At 43.7% G+C, this 6,005-nt stretch overlaps 1 non-coding gene and 1 pseudogene across 1 annotated transcript; one reads left to right on the plus strand and one right to left on the minus strand.

Moving 5' to 3' along the window:
• Positions 1 to 37: 37 nt before the first annotated feature.
• On the plus strand, positions 38 to 1,525 carry LOC139154590 (peroxisomal trans-2-enoyl-CoA reductase pseudogene; annotated as a pseudogene).
• Positions 1,526 to 5,211: 3,686 nt separating this feature from the next.
• On the minus strand, positions 5,212 to 5,342 carry LOC139155022 (U8 small nucleolar RNA). Its single transcript, XR_011557009.1, has one exon. It is a non-coding gene; the product is annotated as a U8 small nucleolar RNA (small nucleolar RNA).
• Positions 5,343 to 6,005: the final 663 nt, after the last annotated feature.

The raw sequence follows: 6,005 nt of genomic DNA on the forward strand, positions 1-6,005 counted from the left end.
GAGCCTCGGCTTTTTCTATTGGCCGGCTTCATTTTTTTTCTTTTTTGGTCAGCCTCCGCCATTTCCATTGGACAATCCTTTTTTACGGAGAGAGGAGGAGGAGGAGGGCGGGAGCTTCCGCCTCGGAAAGCCCATTCGTCAGAGTTGCTACCCAGAAGTTACAGATTGGGCCCCTCTTTCATCCCGCCCTATTTTCTAAGACGGGGCGCCCCCTCGCGAGATAAAGCGGCCATTTTGAGAGAGGTTCGGGGAGAGAACGAGAGTTCCATAAGCGCCAATTCAAAACGACCGACAAGAAAGGGGGCGGAGCTTAAAGGAGATTGTCAAAGAAAGGGCGCGCTAGCCAATCAGAAATAAATTAAAGAAAATGTAACCCGGATGTGAATAGCTTCTAGATTGATTTTAGATTTAAGATGGCGGCGTTGAGCAACCAAGGCGGTAGCGGGATTCTAGCGACGGGCCTCTTTCGCGACCGCGTGGCCATCGTGACCGGCGGAGGCACGGGCATCGGCAGGGCCATTGCCGCCGACCTCCTGCGCCTCGGCAGCCACGTCGTCATCGCCTCCCGTCGGTTGGACCGGTTAAAAGCCGCGGCGACTGAATTGGCTGATGAAATTACCCCAGACAATCCCGCTCGGGTGACTCCCATGCAATGCAACATCCGCAAGGAAGAAGAGGTCGAGCAGTTGGTGAAAGCCACGCTGGCTCTACATGGCCGGCTGGATTTCTTGGTCAACAACGGAGGAGGGCAGTTCCCCAGCCCAGCCGAACTCATCAGCGTCAAAGGCTGGCACGCTGTCATCGAAACCAACCTGACGGGCGCTTTCTATTGCTGCAAAGCGGCCTACAACGCCTGGATGCAAGACCACGGAGGTGCCGTGGTCAATATTGTGGCCAATATGTGGCAAGGGATGCCTGGCTTAGCGCACAGCGGAGCAGCCAGAGCCGCCGTGGCTAACCTGACCAAAAGCTTAGCCATTGAGTGGGCCTGCCACGGGGTGAGGGTTAACTCCGTGGCCCCCGGGATTATCTTCTCAGAAACTGCCGTTGCACACTACGAAGGCGGTGAAAATTTGTTTAAGAGCAGCATCCAAAAAATCCCTGCCAAAAGATTGGGGCTACCTGAAGAAGTTTCTGCTCTGGTGTGTTTTCTGCTGTCTCCGGCCGCCTCTTTTATCACGGGAGAAACGGTGAAGGTGGATGGCGGGCAAAGCCTCTACGGTTCCTTATGGAACGTTCCGGATCACGACAGGTGGCCGCTAGCGCCGGAGGGCCCTAATGCCGAAGCGCTCAGGAAGATGCTTTCTGGGAAACCTAAACCGAAATTATAAATTTCAAAGCCAAGGGGATTTGTTTCCCCATTCCGTTAGGTGGAGGGGGGAAAGTTATTTTTCAGTAATTGATTGCAACTTGTTTTTTTAAAAAAATTGTGCCTTAGAATAAAAATACCTTTGTAAGGAAAAGTTAACGAATTTTTAGAATAGAGGTCTGCAAATTTGGCAACTTTTAAGACTAGCGGACTTTAATTCCCAGAATTCTCCAGCCAGCTCTTTGTTTCACTTTGATGAATATCAATATATAATAATAACAACAACAGAGTTAGAAGGGACCTTGGAGGTCTTCTAGTCCACTCCCCTGCTTAGGCAGGAAACCCTACACTACTTCAGACAGATGGTTATCCAACATCTGCTTAACCCTGCTGCCCTGTTCAAAACAACTATATACTTGTACTGTTTATGGGTGACTTGCACTGAAAATTCTTTATTTTGGGTGCTTATATTGTGGATGTATTGTTTTAAATTATGGGTTTTTAGTCTTTTTAATATTAGATTTGTATTTTACATTGTTTTTTACTATTGCTGTGAGGTGCCCCGAGTCTGCGGAGAGGGGCGGCATACAAATCTAATAAATAATAATAAATATAATAATAATTATTATTATATTTGGTCAATTTGAAAACTTCTTTCCCTCGGAAACTAGGTTGAACATTTCTGCACACAATGAAATGAAAATTGAAATAAAAAAATAATGCTTATTGGTTTATTTTGCTCATAAAAGCCTGTCCCCCCTTTTTGTGATTTCCCCCCCGATTTATACATAGTTTTGCCTGCAAACAACGTACAATTTTACTAAATTTGGTGTGGAATTACTAGTTTGAACATTTCTGAACATAATGATATGAAAATTGAACTGAAATAAAGAATTTTCGGTGCGAGTCACACAGACTCGTAAACAGTACAAGTGTGACTTTTTTTGCCCAGCAAAACCTAAGCTCCCCACCCTCCCAAAAATATTCTCATAGAGAGAGCCCCTGAAATGATGAAAAGTCATGAAATTTCAGGTTTCAGAAATGCAGGGAAATTTTTTTAGAGGGTCTCAAACTTTGATTTCGTGTTGCAAAGACTCGAACAGAATAGCAGGGTTAAAAACTTCTAGCTTTGGAGTATTCACAATTTCTGGAGGCAAGCTATTCCACTGGTTAATTGTTCTAGCTGTCAGGAAAATTTTCCTTAAATCTAAGGAAATGGGTTAGTTTCCTCCCATTGATACTCTCTTCTTTGTGGCAACCTTTGAGATATTGGAAGACTGCTATCCTGTCTCCCCCGGACCTTCTTTTCATTAAACGAACCATGCCCAGTTCCTGCAACTGTTCTTTGTATGTTTTAGCTTCCAGTCCCCTAATCATCTTTGTTGCTTTTCTATGTACTCTTTATAGAGTCTCAACATCCTTTTTGCATTGTGGCAACCAAAACAATGCAGTATTCCATGTGTGGCCTTACCAAGGCCTTATAAAGTGGTATTAATACTTCGTGTGATCCTTGATTCTATCCCTCTGTTAATTCAGCCTAGGACTGTGTTGGCTTTTTTGGCAGCTGCTGCACACTGCTTATATATTATGCTAATATATTACAGTTATTGCATACCCACCATCTATGAACAAAGTTAGGCTGGCTGGGAAATTCTGAGTTTATTGTTTATTATTTGGACTGATATGCTGCCTTACTCCCAGAGGACTGGGCGGCTTACAACCAAAATCACATAAAATACAATATAAAATCTCCTAAGAACAGTGGAAAACAATTTAAAATCAACAATTAAAACAATTAAAAAGCCATACATATCTTTCCTGGTTGGATCCCAATGGTATGCCATCTGTTCAATGACCTCAGGCCTGCCAGAAAAGCCAGGTTTTTATGGCTTTTTGGAAGGCTGGCAGGGTGGGGGCAATCCACAGAGTTGAAGTCCACAAGTCTTTAAGTTTGAAGATCTCTGTAGATGATCACTTAAACATGAGCCTGCCATGGGTGACAGCAGCCAAAAAACCTCATGATCTTGGGTTGTATAAACGGGCATAGAATCAAGATCATGGGAAGGAGGAGGTATCGCTTTGTAAAGTAAGGCCAGAATGAATAGCTGGCTGGAGAATTCTGGGAATTGAAATCCATAAGACTTAAAAGTTGCCGGGCATGAGGGTCCCCTGCTTTAGAACATTCCCTAAGCACAATGATATGGAACCATATTGTATGAAGTTGATAATGTTCGTCCATTGTATTTGAAGAAGATATTTTATACCTAATAGGTTGTGAGCTGTCCACGATATATCTGCAGGTGGCCAGAAAGGCCTATACAGATACAAAATGTTCTGCCACATGTTGAACAGATGTGCGAGCACCGTTGTTGCAGCATTTGCCAAGGTGGTGCAGCAGGTAGAGTGCAGTACTGCAGGCCACTAAAGCTGACTTCTAGATCTGTAGCTCAACGGTTCAAATCTCATCACCGGCTCAAGGTGGACTCAGCCTTCCATCCTTCCGAGTTGGGTAAAATGAGGACCCGGATTGTGGGGGGCAATAGGCTGGTTCTGTTAAAAAGTGCTATTGCTAACATGTTGTAAGCTGCCTTGAGTCCATTATTGAACAAATTCATTGCCTGGTAAGCATTATTGGGTAAACTGGAAAGTCTTGTAACTATTCTGTAAACTTTTGGGTCCTATTAGTCTATTGCCTCCATGAATATTCTCTCAAGAAAGTGCAATGGCTGCTTGTGAAAGCATGGTAAATTAAATTCCTGTTACACTTGATTGTCCCACTGCCCACTGTATCATATCCAGAGCCCTATAAATCAAAACGATGCTTAGGTTTTCTCAATAGAATGACAGAATCTTGTCATGTGCAAGATCCCGTCTGATTCTGGCATGCTCAATATTTTGGATGGAATGATGCTGACATATCTACAGCTGAAATATGACCAGGTTGTTTTCCTGGATACTTTAATGGCTTTTGGTTAATAATTCTTGCCACAATAATGAAATGTCAAAATGGCTTCAGAAGATAATTAGAAAAAAAATTGCTGCCAACCTGCATGAGTCCAAAAAAAGGCCATGAAAATATTTATGGGCCCCTTGCATCCTGAACAAACTGTTTCAATCCTACCTTCAAAATGTTGCTACAGAGCCCTGCACACCAAGACAACTAGAAACAAGGACTCTGCTAAACAAATAATTATGTCACCACTGTCAAACTATTTACTAAGGCTGCATTACTGCTGCTATTGGTCTCACCCATCTACTTATGACTGTATGATTGTAACTTTACAATTTATATTAATTTATATATTTACTATGTAAGCTGCGGTGACTCCCTTGGAGAAAGACTGCCTAGAAATCCAAGTTAAATAAATAAATAAATAATATTGTTTTCTGATTGTTTATTTGTACGCTATGACAATCATTGTGTTGTACCCTGTGATTCTTGATGAGTGTATTTTTTCTTTTTACACTGACAGCATATGCACACTACACAACTTCCTTGTCTGTCCAATTGTGCTTGGCCAATAAAGAATTATAATTTTTGTTAAAATTCGCTGGTGATATTAAGCAGCCATGGGAGCTGTAGCTTAAAATCAAAGTACAAATTGAAAGCAGCAAACCCAGTAAAAAAAAAAAGCAATTACACTATTGGGCTAGGACAGAGTTCAAACTTGGCAACCTTTTGTACTTCAAGTCCCAGAATTCTTCAGTCAGGATATCCAACTGGAGAATTCTGGGAATTGAAGTCCACAACTCTTAAAATAACCCAAGTCCGTAGAATCGCGCCTCTGGAATACAGTCCCCTCCCGCTCCACTGGCAATGAACACGCATAAAGGCACATTCACGCGCACAATCAAATTTTCTTTTTTTTTGTACACGAGAATAGCGAAGGACCGTCAGGAAAATCAGAAAGGAGCAAACCGGGGTGTTGCTGTTCCCCGGCTGGCGGAGACTCTAATCATCTCTCATGCCTCTCCATTCATCATTTTCTGTTCTCCCGGAGGAGGAACAGGTAAGGATATACCTCACTGACGATACCGGCTCTCTCGGCCCGGTGGCGCCTCCCCACCGCAGGACAACCGAATAAGTCATGGTGAACCCCGCCGGTATTTCCTGCGCCCCCAATCCTGTTGCCGACGAGACCCTCTTCCCCCCTCGCCAGCTCCTGTCTTTTGCCGGCTCCCGCTGCGCACGGTAACATCCCAAACCTCTCCCGGTTATCGGCGGCGGTAACTTCCCAGCGATCCACGCGCCGCTCGATCTGCATAAACCTGACGTCATGCCCGAGTTAAAAAAAAAAAGCCCGGTGACGTCTTTCTCTTTAAATCCCCGGAGCGGCGCCTCCTTCCCTGGAGTGAGATTTTGGTGCAATTGACTTGCGTCCCGCCTAATCTTCCCAAAATAAAAATATAAATTATGAAAAAAACGGCTTGCCTGGACAACTGGAAAAGAAGGTCAAGTGAGGAGGACGGAGAGCTATTGGTACAAGCAAACAACAGCTGGGAGGTTTAAATAAAGAGAGATAATAATAGAGACAGGATAAACAGATGAATAGAGAATAATAAAGGATATTATTGGATTGCTATTTGTTAGAAAGGTGCAGGGTCGCCTGCTTGAGTAGGGGGTTGGACTAGATGACCTACATGGTCCCACCAACTCTGTTAAATCTGCAATCTGCAATTCATCTCCAGGGCAAAT

This window comes from Erythrolamprus reginae, chromosome Z (genome assembly GCF_031021105.1).
Source record: "Erythrolamprus reginae isolate rEryReg1 chromosome Z, rEryReg1.hap1, whole genome shotgun sequence".
In the NCBI taxonomy this organism is placed as follows: domain Eukaryota; kingdom Metazoa; phylum Chordata; class Lepidosauria; order Squamata; family Dipsadidae; genus Erythrolamprus; species Erythrolamprus reginae.